Raw genomic sequence first — 26053 nt, 5'->3', positions numbered from 1 at the left:
GGTTAGCCAGAATATGCATTAATGTTGTATGAAATGAATGCTCTTCGCATGAGAGGGAAGCCTCTATCCAGGAATCACAGAATCCTGGAATGATTTGGGTTGGAAGGGAGCTTAAAGCTCATCCAGTTCCAACCCCCTGCCTCAGGTGTGGACACTTTCCACTAGAGCAGGTTGCTTTTACCCAGGGAAAACATAAACTGCCTGAAAAATAAAGATTTCTATTTCTTTAAAGCAGCCAATGTGCTGTTGCCTGCCTTTGAATCAAATCAAACTTGTACTTGATATTGATAAACCCAGCAGGAAGAGTCATGCTAGCAAGAGACAGAACTTCAAGCGTATATAAGAAACCAAACCACTCCCAGGACTGATACCCTTGAAATAGGAAATGTTTCTACAGTCTTCCATGAGTGTGGTAACAGTTATGGCTAAAACAGAACCCAAGCTAAGACAGGAGTTAAAGAGACAGATTTCTTTCATTAGGTGCTTTGTTTTATGCAATGTAGGAGACATTTAATACATAAATCCAGATGTGAAATTATTTGCCAATATTCTTCAAACAAAGCAAAGAAAGGAAATTACTAAACCTCTGAAGACCAGACCAGTCACTGCTCATTTGGAACAGATAACCAACAGTTAAGTGCTGGCACACAACAGATAGCTCTATGGACGTTTTGAGGAGGGGTCTGCACACATGATCACTGAAACATGTGCGAATCAGCCCTTTTGCTTTGAGAATCCAGTGGGAAATATTTGGAACCCATTTTCTGGAAAGAGACACCTGGGGAAAGAGAGATGCTTCATGAAAAGCTGCTGATAATTCCTTTGTTAGTGATGCTGGTCCCCACCTGAGACAGCTACTACCCAGCTCTCAAACTGGGAAGCTTGATCCTGGAATATCCCTGACTATGGCCACAGCTGGCAAGGCAACAGGTTACTTTCTTTGTGTGCTCTTCTTTTAGCAGAGCTCATCCTCCCCCAGATGCTGCACAGTGGAATCAGACTATGCCTTAACGGGGAAAAATCTGAGCTTTTTTAATCAACTCTGCCATTAAGGTTAACAAAAGACACTTTCATCCCCTCCTGAAGACCTTGGCTGTGAGAGCTTGGAAATGCAAATTGCATTTAGCCTCTTTGAAGTCCCCCATTCATTGTGTGCATGGCTTAGAGGAAGCAGCCAGCCAGCAGCCAGGCTCCCCAGCACAGCAGCCGGGGAGAGCTAATGGGATTAGTGGGAAGAAGTGCTAGGATTGGCTTCCAGGACACCCCAAGCATCTCCCAGCGCTCCTGAGCTACCCGCTCCAGAGCACTGTCCCTGGATTCATGTAGCGCTGTTTTCCACAGGGAGGGATCCAGGCTCCATGAATTAACTGCAGGAATTTACAGCTGTGAAGACAGCGGGGTGGGAAGGAGGGATGGTGGAGATGGAAACCTCCTTCCACAGACATCTCCCATCAGTTGAGAAATCAACGGGAAGGGGTCCAGGCTCCATTGGATGATGGTCCCAAGATGTTCCCAAGTACATAAAAAACCGGATTGCAAAAGTGCAACCTTTAAACTGACAGTTAAACTCTTCATTAACTACAGCAATGGTAGGCTGAGATGCCTCAGATAACAGAGAGTATTCAGCCAACAAAGATACAAAAGACAGACACAACCACATCCGTGTGTTTCTGCATGGAGTCAGCCCTGGTGAGAGTAGTTTTACCCCGTTGGTTCTTGAAGAGAAAATGAAATACCTGAAACCGGAGCCAAACCCCCACAATAGCTACTGCAGGCTCTGGAGGTCAATTCTCCATCTTCTCATCAATAGGATGTAATTTATTATTCATTTATTATTTAGAATCATAGAATAGTTAGGGTTGGAAAGGACCATAAGATCATCCACTTCCAACCCCCCTGCCACGGGCAGGGATACCTCCCACTACACCAGGTCACCCAAGGCTCCGTCCAACCTGGCCTTGAACACTGCCATTTTACCATAATTTACCATAATTTATCACAGACTAATTTATCATAATTTATCATAGAATTTAACTACTGGACTACAACCAACAGCAACTGCTCTTGAAGGTGATCAAGCATTGCAATTTAAGCGCGCAACCAGACAAGACAAAACCAGGAGGAACACAACGCATCACCAAAGCAAAGCTCACTCTGAAGCTCACCTTTGAACTAAAGATTTAACCACGATAGCTGCACACAGCAAAGCGAGCAGGGACATCAGTTTTCCAGGATGGAAATGCCCCCAGGAGCGGGATTTTGGAGAGAATCTTGAAGGCGGGGATTAAAGAGGAGAGCCCAGATCGCACCACCCCTGCCCCTAAGGGCTGCGTGCCAGCCTGGAATTCACAGAGGTGAAACATGAGATGAGTGGTTCAACTGGAGCAGGCACGACTTGGAATTGTTTTGGAAACCAGCTCCAGAATGGGGCAGCAGCATAAATGACATGAAAGGAACAGCAGCATCAGAGTAAGACAGAAAGAGCCCTGAGACCAGGGCATGGTGATAAAGAAGGGGAGCACTGGGTTGTGAGGTTCATCCATTGCTTCTGACAGCTATCAGGAGCTCAAAATAGCAGCTCCCACAATAGGAGTCCTGATCATAGGCTGCTGACACGTTATTGTGGTGAAGTTACTGGGACAGGCTCATCAATGAACAAGTGGCCACATCTCATTCCCTGGCTCTGTTTCCATATCACCCTTCATCAGACAACCAGGGTCACACGAAATTCCTTCTTGCCTCTGCATCTCTTCATGGTGGGATGAGCTTCTGGGGAGACCTTCTAACAGTCTTCCGGTGGCTTAAGGGGCTACCAGAAACCTGGAGAGGGGCTTTAGACAAGGGCCTGCAGGGACAGGACAAGGGGAATGGCTTTAACCTGAACACCCTCTGCTCATCAGACATTCATCCAAACCCTGCGCCGTGGCCTGACACGGAGCCCACAGCAGCACACGGAGCTCCTACGTGGCATAAACACACTTCCCACCTCCAGCTGCCAACTGGCACCCACTTCAGTACCTTGGCTTTAAAACACAGATATCAGTTTCTCGGGATCAAGGCAGAGATCAACAATTCCTTTCACATAGTTCACATTTTGCATACCTCACATGCTCTTGTAAGTAAATCACAGCACCAGTGCTCAAATGTGTATCTGCTTCATGGTCCTGATCCAAATCTACCCACAGCAAAAGGTCAAAACAGGACATACATCAAGCCTGATTCAGCAACTGATGTGTTAAAATTTACAGATAAGCTTAAGACCTAATGAAATGGAAGTCAATCAAGCCCACAGGCATTGCTGACTGGTAACAGACTTGATCACTTGTGCAAATTCCTTGTTGAGCTACAGAGGAGAGCAGCCAGCAAAGTGAAAACGTAAAGGGGCCACAAGAAGCCTGGAGAGGGGCTTTGGACAAGGGCCTGTAGGGACAGGCCAAGGGGAATGGCTTTAAGCTGCCAGAGGGGAGACTGAGATGAGCTCTTAGGCAGAAGCTCTTCCCTGTGAGGGTGCTGAGGCGCTGGCACAGGGTGCCCAGAGAAGCTGTGGCTGCCCCATCCCTGGCAGTGCTCAAGGCCAGGTTGGACACAGGGGCTTGGAGCAAGCTGCTCTAGTGGAAGGGGTCCCTGCCCGTGGCAGGGGTTGGAGCTGGATGAGCTTTAAGGTCCCATCAACAGAACCCACTCTGGGATTCCAATGATCCTATGATGCCAGCCTGCAGGAGTGTCGCCGTTTAACCCCAACTTCACTGCACAGGTTTTGGGGTGTGGGTGCTGCCCCTGGACCGAGTCCTTCTCCCAGCCACAAACCCCCTGTGACTGTTCAGCGAATGCTACACAAGGAAAAGGCAAATGCTGGGTCTGAATGACCAACGGGTGACACAGCACTGTGGTGTTTCAAGATCATTTCTTTTCGGATCAGTTCCCACTCTGTTTTCTATTTAGGTTCTGAAATATTTCTAGCCTTGATGTTTATCTTGGAGCTTGCCCATTGCTTTCAGATCCCGCTGCAGTTCCCCTGCGACAGTACTTCTGGCTTCATGCAGTAATAACACCGTGGATTAAATTTACACTAAACTCAGGTGTCTGTAAGTATCTGATTGCACAAAGAAGACTGAGTAAGAGCTTTGAAGGGTGTCCACACCAGTTCACTCATGTAATCTGACCTAAACTAGAGCCTGCATCAACATGGGATGCAGTGGGCCTTCACACAGCCCAAACTTGAGCAGCATCTTTCTTTCTATGGATTACAGAGGCGGCACAGAAAGATCAGCCCTGTGCTTAGGCATTTCATGTCCCCCCAGGTACATCTGAACATGAGCAAGTGCTTGGGTGAGTAAAAGGACCCTGTCCTTCCCATGCAGTTTAAGACTGCAAAGGTCTCAACAAGAGTCACCTACACAGAGCCAGGAGACACCAAGTCCCAGCACACACACAAGACTGCAAACAACTGACACAGAATCCACTGTCACCACTGGGGTTCATTTCCCCCCATTTAACTTTCTTGTGGCTTGTGCTGGCAGCATTTCCATCTGTCAGCCCTGCTCACCAGCAGCTTGTCACACACTGCAATGGTAACTGAGTAATAAACCAGCCCTAAACTGAGCTGTGTGCTCCTGCTTCTCCTCCTTCCCTTTCCTTTTCACCCAGACCCTCCCAATGGCTTCCTCAGCGTAACCTCACTGCACAGCAAGGTCTTTCTCTTCCGCCTGGGATATTCTTTTTCAGCCCACCTGACTTTGGCATGTTGAAGAGGTAAACATGAAAGCCAAAGAGTGCTTCCAGCCTCACATGCATGGGGCATATCAGGAGAGATCTCTTTATCTCACCTGCTCCTGGCCACATGGCTCTGGTGAATGGAAAGGTTGATTTGCCTCCCAGCACATCCCCTTGCAAACCAGATGAACTTGCTTGCAGCAGTAGAAAGGCAACAGCTATCAGTTTATAACCTGTTTCTTATCAGCTCACACTAAACGTGGAGGAGCTGTGTGGTACCCACCTCACCCAAACGCATCCCTGCACTGTGTTCTCTAAATCCAAACCCTTTCCGAAAGATTCTCCATCAAAATCCACTCCCAACATCCTGACTCTTCTTTGCCAGTGTTCTTCTAAATGACCAGGAATTGCCTGAATCTAAACCACGTTCCTTGCAAATGTCAATGACAGGGCCAGGAACCTGGATGAGCAAAAGCCCCGTAACCAGGCTTGTCCCTGAGCTCACTTACAAGCATTTAATAAATTAATAGAAACTCTGAACCTCGTGAGATCATGCTGTATTTATTTTTACAATATTCAATGTATTAAAAGTACATATTTCACTGCTGCTGTAATTGTGTGGTCATTTCACCACACCCCATGGATGGACGGATTTCTTTCTTGTGTTACCCTTGTTTTTTTCTATTGCATTAAAAAGGGTTTGAATGAGAACCCAATAGAAAAGAATCGTGAATTATTTCCAGTTTATATCCAGAGGAGGCCATGGAGATGCTGCGAGGGCTGGAGCAGCTCTGCTCTGGAGCCAGGCTGAGAGAGCTGGGCTGGGGCAGCCTGGAGAAGAGAAGGCTCCTGAAGGGGAGACCTGAGAGCAGCTCCAGTGCCTGAAGGGGCTGCAGGAAACCTGGAGAGGGGCTTGGGACAAGGGCCTGTAGGGACAGGCCAAGGGGAATGGCTTTAACCTGCCAGAGGGGAGACTGAGATGAGCTCTTAGGCAGAAGCTCTTCCCTGTGAGGGTGCTGAGGCGCTGGCACAGGGTGCCCAGAGAAGCTGTGGCTGCCCCATCCCTGGCAGTGTTCAAGGCCAGGTTGGACACAGGGGCTTGGAGCATCCTGCTCTAATGGAAGGTGTCCCTGCCCGTGGCAGGGGTTGGAGCTGGATGAGCTTTAAGGTCCCTTCAACACAAACCATTTCTGGATTCTATGGTAAATACAGGAATAATTTGGGTATCTTGAGTGAAAAAGGGCAAAGGAGAGGCAGAAGACAAGGCAAGACATAGTCCCAAATGCTTTCACTGCCCCAAAGGCAGTGGCAGGAGCACTGCCCTCCCTCCTGACGCTGTTCCAAAGCCAGCCTGCCAGGATACACACTTACCCTTAGGTCAGTCAGTTGGATTACCATTATTTTGGAAAGCAAACCTCTAAGTGACAGCAGTGTCAACAGGGGAGTGTCCATCGAGTCAGTGAGGGTTTAATAACAGCATGGCAAAGGACATCATAACACTTGGTGACACGGGACGATGCCTGTGTAAAGCCAGCACAGGATTACGGTGTGCATGCAAAGCCAGACTCATTTATGAAGATTAACTGGTTTGAAGAGCTAAAGCAAATAAACGGTGTATTATCTGTGAGATCTCCCAGGTGGAGCTGGAGGAGCTCTGGCCCTGGGTGAAGGCTGTGCAGACGTTTCTTTCACTTACATAGTGAAAGGCAGTTTGTCTTCCTTTAAAAACAACAGTTCTCCCGTAGCACTAAACCAGTCAGAGCTGTTTATCTCAGTAATTCCTATCCAGCAGCAGTGTACTGATGGGAAAATACAGCCAAGGGTGCCTCCTTCAGACAACCAAGTGCTTTATACCCTTCTGTTCCAAGGAGAAATGGCTGCTGTCTGCAGAGGGCCAAGAGAAGTGTGAGCAGAGAGCGCAGCCCCCATCACTCTGGCACAGGGAAGTGGCCCAGCACAGCCAGGGCTCAACACTGAGTCAGGCACCTACAGTTCTGCAGCTGGGGTTATGGAGGGTTTTGCTTTATCATCCAGTCCTAGGATGGTTTGGGTTGGAAGGGACCTTAAAGCTCATCCAGCTCCAACCCCTGCCACGGGCACGGACACCTTCCACTGGAGCAGCTTGCTCCAAGCCCCTGTGTCCAACCTGGCCTTGAACACTGCCAGGGATGGGGCAGCCACAGCTTCTCTGGGCACCCTGTGCCAGCGCCTCAGCACCCTCACAGGGAAGAGCTTCTGCCTAAGAGCTCATCTCAGTCTCCCCTCAAGCAGGTTAAAGCCATTCCCCTTGGCCTGTCCCTACAGGCCCTTGCCCAAAACCACTCTCCAGGTTTCCTGTAGGCCCCATGATGTCAGTGATCCAGAAATGGATAAAGTATCCAAAATGAATGTGAATCTGGGATGCTGTTTTGCAGGCTTAGCAGATGGGATGGCACCGAGTGGCCTGAGCCAGGGCTGAGGCCACATTATGGCCATTCTCTGCTAAAACTGGGACAGGCACAATTCCCTGACCCCCCCAAATCCCACAACTTCCCAAACTGGAGGGTGTGAGGGTTTCTCAGGGCTGCACATCCTCGCACTCCCCTTCCCCAGTCACTCCTCATTAGAGGATTTGGGTGCTGAAAAGAGGCAGGTTTGTGCAGAGACATAAACATCACCGGTGAGAGCTGACATGTGTTTTCTACTAACCTCATCTGGGCGGCGCAGCAGCACCCACAGCTTTGGGAGCTGCAGAAAATACATCTCTCATGCAATTAATCCCTTGGCAAGGATGCTTCGAAGCAATTACTGTGTGTTTGTCATCGTCAGAAGGTTTTACAGCATCTCTATCAAAATGAGTCACTTCAGGCATGCAAAAGCTGCTCAGAAAAGCTCAGTAACAGTGGCCATGAGTTTGAGCTAAATATTGACTAAATATTGATCTAAACAAATAAGTGAACTGGATGTCAGCTTCTCTTTCTCCTCTTAAACACATTATAACAACCCCTTCCTTACTATAGGCAATGGAGAGGCAATGGGCATCCCTGCACGCTTGCTCAGCAGCTGCAGCTGGTTAGGAAACAACCCTGGGAACAGGGTTTGGATCTTTCCTGGCAGATTTCTTACATCATTATTCAAGATGAAATGCAAATCATATGCTCGTAGTTATGGAACTGGCAGGAAACCGCCCGCACTTCTGCTGTGTTTGACAAAGCTCTCTTTAGGTTACATTTGGAAGGTTGGTTGGTCCAAGTTTCTAGATGCAGAGGAGAAAAAAACGTGCCATGTTTTTGAAGAGCAGTCAAGCGGGATAAGATTACAAGTGCTAAACGCTGCCTCTTCCATCAAACCTTTGTACTGCACAGAGAAACACCCTCCCTCCTCCTGGATTCCCTCACGCAAGGATCTCACGCACACGTTCCTTATCCACCTCTCATCAGGCATTAAGCTAGCAGATAAGGAGGTTTTGATGGAGTGATCATCAGCTTCACCCCATAAATTCACTGCAGTTGCTTTGCCCTGAGTGAGACTAGACCCACCTCTGCCCCCAGGGGCTCAGGCCGCTGGTCCAATGGCCCTCGGGAGGGGATGAACAGGGCCAGATCAGACCACATCCACATCTGCCTCCTACACTGAGAGCAGCCCTCAGGCACTGCACCGGGAAGCTGGACACAGGGCTTTCTCTTGGCCCCATTCTACAGTTTCTTGTCCAAATCCCTAATAACTATGGCCTTTTTGAACACACATTTTACAAGCAGCATCAAAGGGTGCTACAGCCTAACTGCTCCATCTCCATCAGCCACCCACGCCCAACCATCACAGCTTGGTGCAGCTCTATTTGTGCAAGTGATACCAAACCACCAGGCTCGATGGAGCTCCTTAACCAAACACCTCAATGCTTTTGTAGGCAGGAGAAGAATTGAAGTGACCTATGAAGCTGATATTCCCTAGGGACTGATCTCCACCTATGGCATTGCCGTACAGGGGAGAACAACACAATGTTCTGCCTCTTGGGGTCTGCCAGGACATACATAGGACTGCAAAGAGGTCGCATCACGCATTAGGTCTCTAATCAGATAAAAATCCCTGATATTAAGGCATTTATTCATTATTAGGTTGTTTAGATTTCATCAAGCAATTAAATAAGTTGCAGATTCCACTGTGCATCTCCTCCGCAACTTTCCCTCCCCTCATAAGACACAGAAAAGTCCACCCCTGTGATACCAAAGAAACTTTACAAGTGAAACAGAGTCCACGTTAAGTCACCTTTCAAATGGCCTGATCCAGACATTAAGGGCTTTACTCCCACATATTTCAATGCCTCTTTACAGGCACAACGGGGCCTCAGAGCGAGTGCTCATGCAAGTGATCCCACACGAGAAGGTCTCTTTACACCAGAAGCGTGGCATAACCAGGTTTTAATGCAGAAGGAGCTGGGTCCTCCTAGGAGTGCTGGTTTGAGCAAACAGCAAGGACAAGGGCACTTTGAACCCCTGGACTGGAAGAGGGTGCAATAACAACACGGTTTTAAGTAACACCTTTCTGTTTGCCTTACATTAAATCTCTTTTGTCAGACATCCTGGGCTCTTTCTAGGAGAAATTCACATTATAAGTTTCCCTGTTAGCATTGCTAATGATTCCTGGCTCTCACAACCGCTTACTCACTGCTGACCACTGAAACTGCTCAAGTGTGCAGCAAAAGAGGCTTTGCCGGCTGCTCTATGATCCACAGCTTTGCAACAGCATAGCCAACACTTCTGGAATACACAGGAAATAACACACATTCATAAATGAGAGCATCAAAAAAGAACACATTTCCTCTGAAGACAATTTTATATGGTATTAGCATGTAGAATATTTAAACAATATGGGAAATGATCTTCATTTTCAAGCTATCTTTCCATCCTGTGCATTTTTTTCCCTTCTCTCCTATGGAAGGACATTCAAACCTCCTGTTCTCCAGCAACATGTGTTAAAAACCTTGTTTAACCCCTGTTAGAACTATTCCAGCTTGTTCTTTGCCCAGGAGAGATGACTTACAGAGAGCAACAACTCACTCCTTCCTGGGCCTCCAGACACTGCAACCACAGCTTTAACTATCTCTAACTGACACCAACACTTGCAAGCATCAAGAGTCAATGTTGGACAGCACAAAGAGAGCTTCAGAACGTCTGCAGCCCCTTTTATCTCTCACCAACTCTTTCCTGCTTCACCTTACTTTCTGAAGTCACAGCTTTAGTTCTGCTCCTCCCTCCCCTCTCCTTCCTCCTAACATTTAATTTGTCTTCTGTGACTCAACCAGGTCTTTCTTCTGGTGACCTCATATTTTAACCTTCAGCGTGATGCAAACCAGACTTCACCAATGTGACACTTGCATTAAAAGTGAAACACATGCCTCAGCACAAGCTAATTAAAAATAATACATATAATGTTAGCTAGTTTAAACTATTATTTGACCAAAAATTTGCACCCATGAATAACTACTGCAGTCCACAAGTGCTGCAAAAATAGCAGTATCCACCATAAACTCAAACTCACTGCAAAAATTAGCTGTGTTATTGCGCTTTTATTTAACACATGTTTGCACAGATCCTGCCGAAGCTGCTGAGCTTTACCCAGAGCGATGCTGGAGCACACGGTGTGCATGAGGAATGTCTGAACCAAGGGGCACGGGTACGCTCTTCAGCACCCCAACATGTACCCTGTACCTGCCCAGCACTGCACACCGCTGTCAGATGCTGCAGTACTAATTCAGGTATCAATAAGAAACGTGAGCAGCAGCTCAGGGAGGGGATCCTGCCCCTCTGCTGTGCTCTGGGGAGACCCCCCCTGCAGCCCTGATCCAGCTCTGGGGCAGCAGCACAAGAGGGACGTGGAGCTGTTGGAGTGAGTGCAGAGGAGGCCATGGAGATGCTGCGAGGGCTGGAGCAGCTCTGCTCTGGAGCCAGGCTGAGAGAGCTGGGCTGGGGCAGCCTGGAGAAGAGAAGGCTCCTGAAGGGGAGACCTGAGAGCAGCTCCAGTGCCTGAAGGGGCTGCAGGAAAGCTGGAGAGGGGCTTGGGACAAGGGCCTGTAGGGACAGGCCAAGGGGAATGAATGGCTTTAAGCTGCCAGAGGGGAGACTGAGATGAGCTCTTAGGCAGAAGCCCTTCCGTTGAAGAAGCTGAAACACAGCTCTGTGGTTCCTTTGATGGGATAGGGAAGAGACCAGGCACTACAAAGTACCGACAGTGAGAAAGCAGCTACATGGGAAAAAACGATCTGGAATTCCACACTCCTTTAAGGAAATCTATCAGAAAACATGTTTTTCTCAATGGCTTTCCTAGGAATGATGTCAAGGTAGGGACACAACGTTCTTCTCCACTGACAAGCAGTCTGGAGGTTGCTGTGTTTATGAGCATAAAACGCATACTTCAGCTGGGGGTAGCTGGTAAGCCTAAGCCCATTTTAAGCAGTTTGTCTCACTGAAATAGTTGGTCAGGTTTAACAACTGTGAAAACATTTAAAGTTCACATAACTTGGAGCTCTATCATAAATTCTGCTCCTGACAGGCACACATAAATAGAGGCTCCTCAGCCAGGAATAGCCAGTCTGGTTTAGAGGTATCACGAGTTATATTAAACCTAGAATGTCTTATGAAAAAGATTGCTTTCCAGATAAGAAACTCATTCTTAAGACAACAAACACGAGTGCAAAATATGCCCCAGTGAAAATCAAGATCTGTCCATCCGTTCTCCAAAGGTAACTGGATAAGGCACAGGGAACTTGTTGGTTTTCTTTAAAAGCATTTCACCTCCCCACGTAGGCTGCACAGAGCAGAGGGAAGCAATCACGCTCCAGGAACTGTCTTTGGTTAGCCCCGAAAAGGATGCTTAGCCCTAAATTCTGAAAGCCCTCATTTGAAGAGAGAACTCAGTAAAAACTGCAGCTTTCTGCTCAGAAATGGGCCAAATCCCTCCTAAAGCTTTAGCTGCTACAAAAGAAAGGCAGTCACTGCCTTTTCCTCTTTGCTATTCCAAACCAGTGAATACACTGCCTTCCTGCATGGTTTCTGGCAGCAGCATTAAAAGAAGCATTAAGTATATTCAGACCTCTTTTGGTTTTGTTTGTTGTAGTAAATAAAGATAGAAACACCTAATTTTGCAAGGCCAACCAGTCCCAAATACTACAAGCATAAAGCCTTTGTCTGAGCAACTGAAAGAAAAGCCCAGTTTGTTTGCATTGCAGTAAGGTGTTGCAGAAACCATACAAGATACAAGATAATGCCACTCTGCAGCTCATTCACAGCTAATAATTGGAATTCAAAGTGGAAAATAAAACACTTCCCCCATAACGAGCACCATGGGGTTTTGATTCAAGTGGTGGAAGAAGGAAAATGTATAAAATGATGGAATGGTTTGGGTTGGAAGGGACCTTAAAGCTCACCCAGCCCCAGCCCCTGCCACGGGCAGGGACACCTTCCACTAGAGCAGCTTGCTCCAAGCCCCTGTGTCCAACCTGGCCTTGAACACTGCCAGGGATGGGGCAGCCACAGCTTCTCTGGGCACCCTGTGCCAGCGCCTCAGCATCCTCACAGGGAAGAGCTTCTGCCTTACATCCAATCTAAACCCCCCTTGCTTAAGATTGAACCCATCACCCCTTGTATGTATTTTTCTGGACTTGTCTAAGTTTGCAGGATATGACATTTACTGGCATTTCCCAACAAATTAAACTATCCCAATCGGTTCATTTAGTTTTATTTTTACAATGTGTCAGCAATTGACAGTAGTAATTCAATTGAATGGGGTCTTGTAACATCCAGCTCTACTGTTCCTCAGCTAGAAAGTGAAGCCACATCTGCCAGGCTTCCTACCTGCCTCCACATGGCATGGTGACACCAAAATTAATTGGTATCGATGAGGTTATATAAAAGTTATGTATTATATTAATGCATTCCCTCACTAGAAAAACATGCTTTAAGATATTTCAGATAACAGAACTGTTTCTAGAACCTTGTTTTAGTCAAGTCTGTCCTGGCATACTTCTGCAGTTGGACTTTATCAAACCTAAAGGCTGGGTTTTATCTTTGAGTAGGTAAAGTGCTGGTTCATATCAATATTAACTCTTATCGTGGTCTTGTAATATAAAACATGTACTGTACAACTGCATGAAAAAATAAAGGAGGATTAAGGCAAACATCACTTTAAAAGGCATGTGCACATACCATCCACGTAGCAAAGCCATTTACACATAGTGCGTGAGAGCTGAAACTCAAAGGGAGCGCTGGTATTTATCCACCATTGCTCCTTTTAGCCAGCCAAGAAACTTTATTTTGGCAAGGCCACGACTGCCTATTTTGTGTCACAAAAACGCCTTCTTTCCAAGCATGGAGTAACATTCCTGTGTCATCCTGACTGAGGAGAAATACGGAGCCGCTCCACAGAAAGCCATGGAGTTCCTCTGCGTTTATCCCCATACAGCTGAGATCAGACCCTGAAACAGTCGCAGCTCCCAACACAAAGCAGACATTCTCCAGATCATTCCTTTGCATTTAGCATTGCTGGGATAACGTTTTCCCTCGTTATCTTTTGCTCCTTTCAAACATGCAGAAGACAGTGCACTCACGGAAAGCCAAATCCTCACCTGCTCCTTGTGTCTGGGCTAATTTGCATCCATTGAGGAGGAAAAATGACAGCACCAAACATTAATCAAATGCTAAAACATTGCCATGAGAAGCAAAAATCAGACAAGAAGGTTCCTGAAACTACTGCAAACAGTACAGGAGCTGCTTTTACTCTGCTTTAAAGTCCAGGACTAAGAGATTCTGCTATGATTCATATTTGTTTTGTGAAAAACGGAAACGGTGGCACTGTCAACAATAGTGCAGAGTAAATGCATTTAATTATTGATCATATAAACTAAGCAAAATAGTTTCTATTCCAAAAGTAACTAAAGAAGACGTTAGAGAGCACCTACTAAAACAAGACCTTCTTAAACACAGGCAGGTCAAGACAGCTTGGATCCAAGAACTAGAAAAGACAATGTCTCCACGATCTCTTTACAACTGTTGACTTAACTGACTGGCAGCCCTTGCACAGCTGATACTCACACATGTCCTGGCCAGACCCAAGTGACTCCATGTCTCCATCACTGAAGACAAAACAGTGGGGTGGCTGAAATGAAGCCCAAACAACAGAGGATTTGAGGCGGTAACAGAGCTGGTGGCAATTCCCAGGAGCTTATGGAAAAGAGACCTCTCAGACCTGCTTTGGCGAAGTCAAGAGCTGGGTTGTAAAGATAACAACGTTTGTATAGTTAGAGTCTTATAAAGGCATTTTTACAAGGACATGCAGTGATACGACAAGGGGGGACAGTTTTAAAGTGACAGAGGGGAGACTGAGATGAGCTCTTAGGCAGAAGCTCTTCCCTGTGAGGGTGCTGAGGTGCTGGCACAGGGTGCCCAGAGAAGCTGTGGCTGCCCCATCCCTGGCAGTGTTCAAGGCCAGGCTGGACACAGGGGCTTGGAGCAAGCTGCTCTAGTGGAAGGGGTCCCTGCCCGTGGCAGGGGTTGGAACTGAGTGAGCTTTAAGGTCCCTTCTAACCCAAACCATCCTATGATTTTATGACAGAAAGCACAGCATTTGACTTGACGCAGCATGAGCATGTTCACAAGTTAAAGATGGATCAGCTCAACATGACACTTCTTTTTCTGCTTTCCGAGGATGTGCCCTAGTTAACTCAAACCCACTGGATTCAGAACATTACACACTTGAGAGAAGTACTACAGCCTGCGTAGATGGAGGAATGAGATGGTCTCTTCCCACCTCCAAACCCTCCAAATCTCCAAACTAGCTGTGAACCTTGAAAGGGGATCTGCTTGCTAAGTGCTCTTGGTGCTAATTGCTGGGCGGATCTGCAGCAAAAGCATGTGCCCATTCATCTGGAGCAAAATCAGGACTGTGAGAAAACCTATTTATTTAATTTAAACTTACTGACACAAGAAATGCGCCTGGAAAACTACGGCAGGGGAACATTTGTGATTCATTTTTTGCTTAACACCGATCTTTGTTGGCTCAGGCACCAATAATAGCATCCAGCTAGTAACAGGTCAGATGATAACTGCTTTCCTTCCCCACCAAGGTAACCACACGTATTTTCTTGTTAACAAGATCAGTAAACTTGACACATTCTGAAACCGATGCTTAACTCCTTTTACAGTATTTGAAGTCGCCCAGGGTTATGGCTTTGAACTGCCAAAGCTAGTGTGTCATGTGTGGTTTTAATTATCAGGATAAATAATGTAACACCTTCTAATCTTCTTCCTTGCACTCAATGATTTTGTGATGGAGTAACACAAATTGCCATTGAGTAGGTAACTACACGCGGGCGGGCTGCCCAACACTGTTATTTTTATAGGAAAACTCCTTGGAAGGTTTTACACCCCACTTCAGCACTGAAAGCACCTTGGGTCAATGCAGATTGATTCCCATTTTCCATGTTTTTATTAGGCTGAACAAACACTCGCCCCAAGGCTGAAACCTGCGGTTCTGCTACAGGCTGAGGAAGTCCAGAGTCAAGTCTGAATTTGAGATTGACGTGACTGACATGTCCTTGCAACAAGGAGCTGTGCTGTTAGCTCAGGGAGAGAAGTGTTCCCTCCAGCTTCTCATGGGCTTTCACAGCCCCTTCGTCAAAGGGCTCTGGCTCACAGCCCTCATTTTGGATGGTTACGTACTTGCCAATGGCACTGGGTGGCCCTTCTAAATTGCTGATTTACAGGTGGTCACAGAATCCCAGCCTCGTTTGTGTTGAAGGGACCATAAAGCTCATCCAGCTCCAACCCCTGCCACGGGCAGGGACACCTTCCACTAGAGCAGCTTGCTCCAAGCCCCTGTGTCCAACCTGGCCTTGAACACTGCCAGGGATGGGGCAGCCACAGCTTCTCTGGGCACCCTGTGCCAGCGCCTCAGCACCCTCACAGGGAAGAGCTTCTGCCTAAGAGCTCATCTCAGTCTCCCCTCTGGCAGGTTAAAGCCATTCCCCTTGGCCTGTCCCTACAGGCCCTTGTCCCAAGCCCCTCTGCAGCTTTCCTGCAGCCCCTTCAGGCACTGGAGCTGCTCTCAGGTCTCCCCTTCAGGAGCCTTCTCTTCTCCAGGCTGCCCCAGCCCAGCTCTCTCAGCCTGGCTCCAGAGCAGAGCTGCTCCAGCCCTCGCAGCATCTCCATGACCATCCTCTAGTCTACACCAGGGAGACCCATGCGAGCATGGGGGCACCTGGAGCATGCCTGTACTCATCCTCCCCTGGGAGCAGAGGAGCTTGCTCCCAGCAGGCAGGCCAGGCCAGCCCAAGGGAAGCGTAAAACATTATTCATGGTGGAAGGAGAAACACCTTCACCATCCATGAAATCAGAATATCTAAAAATGCATGGGGGGTGACTAAAGAAGAGAGTTTTGCAGCTGCCCAGCTCCTGTCTGAACAGTGATTTTGGGGAAAAGATGTGGACCAACACACAGCTCCGAATTCCCAGCCCTGGGACATCTCTTTAGGGTGAAAAGCCAAGGCTCAGCGCTGAGTCCATGTGAAAGGCGAGGAGAAGCACAAACAGCCCTCTGGAAGGAGGGGCAGGAAGAAGGGGGTTACATATGGACAGAGCTGACTTTTTATGTGGGTGAAAGAGAGCCTGGAAGAGGAAACAAATGCATTGCAGAGAGGCCACAGGAGCTGCCTCTCCCCCTCCAAGTCCCCATGCTTTGTTTGGAGAACTGTAATTATTATTATTACCATTTTTTGTTCTCTTGAATAATTCCTACCACAAGCAACCGGAGCTTTCACTACTCTAATGTTCCAAACGTTTCATCTTAATCCATTTCCCAGCCCGCTGGCAGTGAGGCTGGCAGCTAACAGCTAGAACAAAAACCTGCTTGAAGCTGTGCCCGGAGCGGAGCCTCCACATACCATTGCCATCTGATGGACCTCTGACAGATCCCTCCTCGGTTCCCCATCAGCACAAACTGCAAATAGCACAAGAGGATTTGTGTAAGGAAGATCAGCAACAGCTGGGCATGAAAGGCAAAGAACAAAATAAGAAGGAGATTGAGATTTGCCCACTGAGCTTTTACTAACCTGGTTAGTAAAGGTATTTTAGTGCAACCACGGAAACATTATAGGCCTTTAAACAGATTTCCCTTGTAATTAAAGGCCTTATGGCAATGGGGAATCTCGCTGTATCTTGGAGATGACCTCAGACATCAACTGGTTCCTGAAATGTTTGGCTCTTTCTTTATTCCCCCCTTTCCAGTTGCCCAGCTCCCAGTGCTGTGCCAATGGCCAAAAGCCCAGGGAAGTGCTGCAACAAGATTTGGCCACCAAAATGTGCAGGGTTTGAAGTCCAACAAGACCATACAATGCGTTTAAACAAGCCTGCTCCATGTGACAGAAGTTCAGTTTCCCCTTTCAGAAAATCACATTGAGATAACTGATTCACAAGTTCAGTTTTCTGACTCAGTGACATTCAACTCATTCCATGACAGCTAGAAATCATTTTATACCACAAGTACACGACACAGGTTGTACAACTCTTTCCCTTCTTTCCTCCTACATTAAAGACCTTTCCACTCACATCAAAAGACTTTTCCACCCACCTCCCCACAAGTAACACCTGTACACACCAAGCAATAGTGCTAATGGAGCAACAGCAAGAGAAGAGGAACTCAAGCAATGTATTCTGCAAGACCAAAGTCTTATGTTGACTGTAATGCTACCACAGGGAAAACAAGGAGGCTGCTTCCCAGTCTTTGAGCTTTTTAGGTGTTTCCTTTTCTAAAGAAAGACGAGCATACCCCCAAAACAGGATCACAGAACCGCAGAACCCCAGGCTGGAAGAGACCTCATCTGGTCCAACCTTCCTAGGCAAAGCATGGCCTACACTAGATGCCCCAGCACCCTGTGCAGCTGAATCCTACAAGTGCCCAGTGTTGGGGAACCGACTGCTTCCTTGAGGAGATTATTCCATTGGCTGATTGTTCTCACTGGGAAAGACTTTCCTTTGTGTCCAGTCAGAATTTCCTCAGCAGTAACTTGTGCCCACCACCCTTCATCTTTCCCATGTAACTCCTTGTAAAAGGGAAGTCTCCGTTTTCTCTGTAGCCACCCTTTAGATACTGGAACAATAGAAAGAAGAACAGAAAGCTCCAAAAGCCTGGGACTGGGAGGGAGGAGACTCTGGCACTTGGGCTGCATCATAAAATACACCCCTCCTCCCCAAAACAACAGCACCCATCTTTATTTTAGCAGCTCTTCAATGAAGAGCCATTGGAGGAGGTAAATACATGCAAATAAAACAAGAGACCAATAACCTCTGATGGAAGTTTCAAGATACCCTCTTGTCTGAGCATAACCCAAACCAGGTCTAACCCTATGGCAATCAGAGACACTCTAAAATATGACTTTTTATTTGCCCCATCTGAGGACAAGACACACATTCAGGGCAAGTGCTTTCCAAAAGCAAGCAGCACACAGACAGGCTCTGTTGGGCCACTACTGGAACCTGACACAGAGCAGGAAGGGGAAATTAATTGTTACTGCAATATTGTCCCAGCCTTCAGGCTCAAAGACATCCTTTAAGCCATTTAAAATGCCCTTAGGATTAAAGCAAAATGAGCTTTTTTTCCTGATGAAAATTATCTCGGAGAGAAAACACCATCTTCTGAAAACTGGAATGTTGCACAGGAACACAGTGGTTTGGATGAAGTTGCTGCTGCAATCCTTGACCAGCTCCAGAAGGAATTTTGGAATTGGTTTCCAAATAGCTGTTATCTGGCAGAACCACATGAAATATGGGAAAACCAGGTCATACCTTTGCTCTTAAAGCAGAGCCAGCATCTTCCTTCTCTCTGGTTATCTATGCTGGGCTAGGGGCTACTTATTTTCTGAGACTAAAACCCTGATGTTCTCAGCTTCATTTCTACATGGAATAAAACCAAATACTGAAGGCTCAATATTTTAATCCAATCCAACACTTTTTTTCCCAACCATTCTTAATGTGGAGCTTCACAGCAGCGTCCTGGGGTGGACTGAACTCCTACCCAGACAGCTCCTGCCAGGGAGTTCAGTGGGAAAAAGGCCTCTGTGTGACATTAAGTATATATAGCATTAATAGGAACAATACTTGGCAGGTCTGGCTATTTGGTTTAACTCTCAAGACTCAGTTTATTATTAATCAGATGCAGACTGCCAACTGCGCACAACAGTTAAAGAGCATCTCCATAACCACAACATCCCGCAGGCTGCAGGGGATGAGCGGTGTAAGTAATGCAACTTCTCAGCCTTCCCTGATTGTACTTCTTCCTTTCCGTTGCCAAACAGAGGAAACGTCACAATTATCCTCACTTCGGTCCCTTTAAAATCAATCAGGAAAAGACACACACAGAGACTGCAATTCAGGGTCAAATCATGAAATCACAGGGCTTCTTGAAGTGTTTCTATAAACTCTGATAATTAGAGAAAGGAAAATCTATGTTCTGTCTGTACTTCATGTATCAGCCCCTCCACAGGGTTCCTGTGTGGGATTTGAAATGTTCCTAGATCCACAGTGCTAAAAAAGTGACATTAAGACTATCTGAGCCTAGTTTGTAACGACAGCGTAAATTCACGTTCCAGTGCTGCCCTCAGCATCTATCAAACATGGTCAAACAAGTTCATTGCAATTAATACAGCAAGGTTAAACTAACATCCTAAAAGCAGGCCAGAGGAGGCCATGGAGATGCTGCGAGGGCTGGAGCAGCTCTGCTCTGGAGCCAGGCTGAGAGAGCTGGGCTGGGGCAGCCTGGAGAAGAGAAGGCTCCTGAAGGGGAGACCTGAGAGCAGCTCCAGTGCCTGAAGGGGCTGCAGGAAAGCTGGAGAGGGGCTTGGGACAAGGGCCTGTAGGGACAGGCCAAGGGGAATGGCTTTAAGCTGCCAGAGGGGAGACTGAGATGAGCTCTTAGGAGCCTTGTGAGGGTGCTGAGGCGCTGGCACAGGGTGCCCAGAGAAGCTGTGGCTGCCCCATCCCTGGCAGTGTTCAAGGCCAGGTTGGACACAGGGGCTTGGAGCAAGCTGCTCTAGTGGAAGGTGTCCCTGCCCGTGGCAGGGGTTGGAGCTGGAGGAGCTTTAAGCTTCTTTTCAACCCCATCCATTCCATGATTGTATGATTCTATGAAAAAACATCTAAATATAAAAAAGCACAAGAGCTGATCCTGTATTTCCAAAATCCTGAAAGCACTTCCTAAGCAAGTAAAAGGAATTTTGTATTTTCATCTTCACTTCCACCATGGGTTGTAATACATGGACAACCCACCTGAACATGCAACCGAGTTGTATTAAAACCTCATAGAAATAAAAGTCCAAATACTCTCCAGATACCGACTGCAGCATTCCACAAAGGCCATTTCTACACCAGACATTTATGTGCATATGTAGTTGCTAAGGGTGACCCTGAGCAGAACGAAAACAAACCCGGTTCTTAAGAGCTGGGTTTGTCTTTCCCCTTGTACTACAAAAATGCATTAGGGAACTCTGGCTCCCCAGGTTCAAATCACAATGTACTTTACTCCCTTCTTCTCCCTCCCCACTTAAAAAGATGTTGACATCAGTGCAATTGCTTTGTTTTCAGGACTACAACTATGTCTCCACATTGTGTCATACCTTTCCTTTGTGCCCCATGAGGGCAGAAGGGGGTTCTGTTTGCACTACAGGCAGGTAAGAGTGGAACACTTGAGCTAAACTTCATGAAAACATTTACCTGATACCCTTTCAAAAGGGAAAAGCACCTTCTAAGGTTGATCCTTCTCCAAACAGGCCAGTTTAGCTCCTGTAGACTTGGCACAAAATACGACTTCACCCACTCTGTGGCAAAGAACTTGGATTTTTGCTGCATTACTCACCTGAAAACCAGAGGATGATTCACAGCCACAACAAAGAACAATAATCCAGTGGCACAGGTTTTGGTCACTGGATTATTGTGGCCTCCAGAGACAGAGCTCAATTCTATTTCATTACAGGCTGCACATGCATAGCTTGGGCAAACCACCCCAGGTTGTCAAACCCAGACGAGTGTGACTTCAACTGCATCTGAAGTAACACAAACAGCTGCAGTTAAGGCAACAGAAACCCACCTTTAATCTTACTCTGGGCTCAGTTTCCCATACGTAGCCAGGGAGATAAGAGGAGGTAAAGAGGCAAAGGATGCTGGGGGTTCTCAGATAATGTGTATATTTAGCTACGTAAGTACCTTGAGTAGATAAAACACATTAGAAAACTCTCTGTAGCCAATTCATTCAATAGAGGGCACAAATATGGCATTTTAATTTCTGTACTACCTTTACCCAGAGGTTTTCATTTGGTTTTGCTTGCTCAGGGAAGTCCAAGAGCATGTTCCCTCCTCAACCATACACAGTCATCAGTCACCTTATTGTCGGCGATGCTCCAGGAACGTCACAAGGAAAACCACAGCAGAACAATCAGCACAAAGGACAAGGTGAGACAGTGGCAGAACAGATTGAGTGTGCAGCAGATCAAAGACCCAGTGAAGAGGACAAGCCCAGCTCTCCCTGAAAACATTTCAATTCCAAGGCTGGCATGCTCACAGCAGATAATCTGCCTCTCGGAGCCTGGCAAAACTAAGGGAGTATTCTTTTCACTCGAATGAAGTAATGCAACAGAATGTAACATGGTTTCTGTCAGCATCAGCCACTCAGACTTCATACTGCATGAGGTTTTTGCACAAATGTATTTATATTGGCCTCCACACAGAATGTCCCACTTTGAGACTTTGTGTCTCAGATCCTACGTGCTGTATGGACAAGCTGTTGCACCAGCATGCAGAGGGGCTATAAAAGATCCTGCACCAAAACTCATGGGACTCGCATGCAGTCCTCATTCAGAATTTCCTCCATCACTGAGCAACAGGGATGGAGTTTCTGTGCCAGCCACAAAACATGTTACAGGACCAGAAGTCAATACACCTCCTCTATCAAGATGCTGGGGGCAAAGCGTGGTACCCAGCCTGGGTGCAGGAGCTGTGGTGGGTCTGAGGATGCTGCTGTAGTGGTTCTCCAGGGAATCTGCTCCTGCCTCTTTATCAGTGCTTTTTCTTCTGTAAAATTCAGCTTCTACGGCCAAAAAGGGGAAAGTTTCCCTGTTACTCTTTGAAATCCACAATCGAACACACAGCTGGCCAAGTCTCACCTGGATGGTGGCCAGTGGTTGTGCATTTCCTCATTGAAGGAACCACGCTGACATCCAGCCACACAGAGGCACTGTATAAAAGATCTGTTTTACTAAAAAAACCAGATGTGTTTAACTAAAAAAAACCAAAAAACTCTTAATCACTGAAAAAGAGGATGGGAGATTCCGGTGGGGTTTGTGGTTTCATAATAGCCTTGCAAACCCCATTTGATCTTATAAATCAAATGCCCCTTAAAGCACAGCCCTCCCCTCTCTTCTTCTTTTTCTCTCCTCTCCTCATTCCCAGTGGTTAAACAAAGAACAAAACAATGTCATATTTAGGTAATATATACAGAAAAGGCTCTGTTAAGAATAAAAGGACAGCTCAAGAGCAATACTGACACAAGGACTGTATACACCCCACTCAGGAGGTGCCAGTCTGTGGTATACTCATCCAGCCTGACTTACATCCATGCCATTGTCTCTGGTGCACAGTAACCCCTGCACATCCAGGAGCAGTAATACTGATGAGCTATTCATTTTTCTCCTTTAAAATCCAAACCACCATGTCCTGTGAACATACAGAATACTTCCAAGAAGTGCCTGGCTGTTCTGATGCTTCCACTGCACCATGTGAAATGGCACTGTTGTTTTCTTTACCACTATAGCTCTTGTGGCAGTTTTCAAATGAGAGCAAGCATGCTCCCCCTCCTCTCATTTCCTAGAATCCTAGAATGGTTTGGGTTGGAAGGGACCTTAAAGCTCACCCAGTTCCAACCCCTGCCACGGGCAGGGACACCTTCCACTAGAGCAGCTTGCTCCAAGCCCCTGTGTCCAACCTGGCCTTGAACACTGCCAGGGATGGGGCAGCCACAGCTTCTCTGGGCACCCTGTGCCAGCGCCTCAGCACCCTCAAAGGGAAGAGCTTCCTTATATCCAATCTAAATCTCTCCTGTTTAAGTTTGAACCCATTTCCCCTTGTCGATCACTACAGTCCCTTTTCAGTCACTCGCAGGCCAAGCACAGGGCCACTGCTCCAAGTACAAGAAATCACACAGAATGGGAAAAAAAAGGACAATAACAATGGAAAAGATTGGGCACAACCATTTCCCAGGCCAAAATATCTCTGTTATATTAAATTCTCGCTGTGCTCTGACCTCAGCCCCTGTAGCAACCACAGAGACCTGAGGTTAAGATACACGTTTCTACACCCTTAAAGGACCAGACCTTGCCACAGATGATGGATAAAGACTGAGTTTCAAAGTTATGTGAAGCATGGGATCTTCAAAAACAACGTTAAAGTTACGGTTTTTCAGGGAATTTTCAGAAGCAATGGGTACAGTGGTGCATATATATGTGTATAATACAGAATCATAGAATAGTTAGGGATGGAAAGGACCTTAAGATCACCAAGTTCCAACCCCCCTGCCACGGGCAGGGACAAATATATGGACACACAGACAAACATGCACTGCACAAGTATACACGGACACGAGTTAACTGCAAAATGCTCCCTTTGATCTTCCTCAAGTTATTCGATCCATTTGAGCTTGCATTCATAAATTCCATGGAAAAAAAAAAGGGGGCCACATTAGCTGATGGTGGCCTCTTACACCAAGAGCAAGCAAGACCTGACTTATCTGCCACAAGAGCCCCCTCCAGACTCCTGCTGCTGTGGAGGTGCCCTTGACACCATCCACTTCATGGAAACTATTCCCGAGAGCCGGAGCCGGCACGGCTGCCCAGCTCCTGGGCACACATCCGGAGTGCAGGACACAGGCATTCTCACTCTCCCCACAGCTCACTGAGCTGCTTGTAGCTGGGGCTGTATCTGAAGCACCCTCCGGCAACCCAACAGATAAAACAATGATTTATTTATAAAGCAGGAGTGTGGCTTGGGGGTTCTTTGAAACCAAAGAAGCTTCTTCAAGCTCTGTCAGGGAGGCAGAGCACCAGAGCACCGTAATGGAATGTAACTCCAGGGCCTGGCAGATAAGGACTTTAAAGCTGACCTTTGCCAAACACAGGAGAGTGAAAGGAAGGACGTTCAGGTCAGCCCGTGTTTGACACTGCAGCAATACCTTTGGGTTCTTGCTTTCCTTGTGGACTGTGGTGGTGTGTTTCTGCTGGAGTTTCTTTTCTTCGCTTCACACTGATTGGCAAATCAGATTTTTGGCTCTAGCTAATTCTAGCACTGCTTAAAGAAAGCAGAGAGAATAAGGATGTAACGCACACATGAGTTCTTATGTTATCCAGCATTGCCTATCTGCTTTTACAGAAGTCATCCAGTTAACCTTTTTACTCTTTCAGCTATAGTCGGCCCATCTATTTTCCTGCCATCACATCAGGGCAGAACTCGGCACCTATAAATTATGCAACAAGAAAGTGCTGAGCATATGGAGTTTTTTAAACACATGATCCTCAAATACAAGCCTGAAATGAACAGAACCTTCCACTCATGGTCGATTGATACAGACAACATGGGAAAAGCACGCCCACTGCACAAGGCTGCTGCTTGCCACTGAGATTGTTCATTGCCTTATCATTGGGAAGAAACTCATGCTGGTAAGGCAAAAACATTATCCAAGTGTGAGTTTTCATCTACACAACATCCTTCAAAGTGCTTCTTCCACTTTTAGCCTTCATTTAAACACTGTAAAGTACTATGCTATGTCCCTATAATGATGTATGGTGAGTGTCATAGAATCATATAATCATAGAATAGTTAAGGTTGGAAAGGACTTTAAGATCATCCAGTTCCACCCCCCTGCCATGGGCAGGGACACCTTCCACTAGAGCAGCTTGCTCCAAGCCCCTGTGTCCATCCTGGCCTTGAGCACTGCCAGGGATGGGGCAGCCACAACCTCTCTGGGCTAAATGCACTACTGCTGTTTTTAGCCTGCAGTCCTTCAAATGCTTTTTTGTGACACCTATGTAACGCAGATTTAAGATGACATACACTGACCTTTGTTTTACTCTCATTAGTATGAGTTCCAAGTTGATAATTTCTTTGTCATAAGCCCCTTCCTGATTCTCTTATTTCATAGATTAAATCTTGTTTTCTACAGGAATGTAAATGTTCTCCATTCAGTGAAACAGAGATCGCTCTGCACGTTTCTCTGGTGTTTCTCTCCAATGTTTAACATAATGTGACCTCTCACTAGACAGAGCCCACAACCTCCCAGGGTAATGAAGTGTGATCAAATATCTTCTATGGCTGTAAAATCATAAGGCACAACGATAAAGTCAACTATTGAAGAGGATGTCTCACTTTCTTTCCACCTTTTCACATTCTTTGTGTTTGCACACACGTACACCAATGCTGAAAACAAAATGAGAATCTTGGATGAAGTTACTTTAAAGCCAATTTAATGTTTGATACGGTGCATACAGAAAACCATGACTATTTATTCCCTGGATATATAGAGTTTACACTCAGAATAAAACAGGGCCATGTTAAGCTAGCAGAAGGGTGCTTAGCTTAGGCAGAGTGTAATACATCCAAAGTAGCACTTGTGATACTGGTTTGTTTCTTCCTCATGGTCTGAATGATGCTGTGTAGACATCACCTTAGAGCTCAGCACAACACTCACTGAAGCAGAGGGACCATTTGCTGTTATTGCTCCACATCTGGGTGAAGCTTTTAGCTACTTAACTGTGGTTTTCCTTTTGCAGGGGGGGCAAAAACCTCCAAACCCTGCCAGAAAGAAAAATGGGAAGAAGGTTCCCAAATCCATTCTGTTTTAAACAAGTGAGGCAATCCTGAGTGGCCTTGGCAGGGAAATCCCAGCACAGTTCTCTGCTGCCTGTGCTCACACTGCTCTCCTGTGAGTTTCTGATCACCGAGAATGTGTTGCTTAACCTTGCAACTTATAGAGCCCCCAAACTAGGTGGAAGTAGACACAAAATACACCTCTTCTCATTAAGAGTCCAAACTGCTAAAGAGCACAGCAGCCCCCATGTCCCTCAGCACCATGAAGCTTTCCTCCCCAGAACACCCCAAGCACAAACTGGAGCTAAAGTCCACAGAAAGAGCTCCCCTCTCACAACAAACTCAGCCACTTCACATCAGGTACCTTCAAAAAGGAAGACAAACACATTTTATGATGTTCCATTAGAGGGCATCCTAGCATGTCCTTTTGTGGGCAGATGCTTCCCTAACTTATATCCTCTGCAACACTT

At 46.7% G+C, this 26053-nt stretch overlaps 1 protein-coding gene across 3 annotated transcripts in view; it reads right to left on the bottom strand.

Annotated features, from left to right (window-relative positions):
• ROR1 (receptor tyrosine kinase like orphan receptor 1) overlaps positions 1-26053 on the bottom strand; it is a 177188-nt gene that overhangs the window by 17272 nt on the left and 133863 nt on the right. The gene's annotated exons all lie outside the window — the stretch shown is intronic.

This window comes from Pezoporus occidentalis, unplaced genomic scaffold (assembly GCF_034315485.1).
Source record: "Pezoporus occidentalis ecotype Australia unplaced genomic scaffold, CSIRO_AGI_Poc_V1 ctg198, whole genome shotgun sequence".
NCBI lineage: Eukaryota > Metazoa > Chordata > Aves > Psittaciformes > Psittacidae > Pezoporus > Pezoporus occidentalis.
Note: the sequence above shows the minus strand (reverse complement) of the source record. Positions and strands in the feature narration are given on the sequence as shown.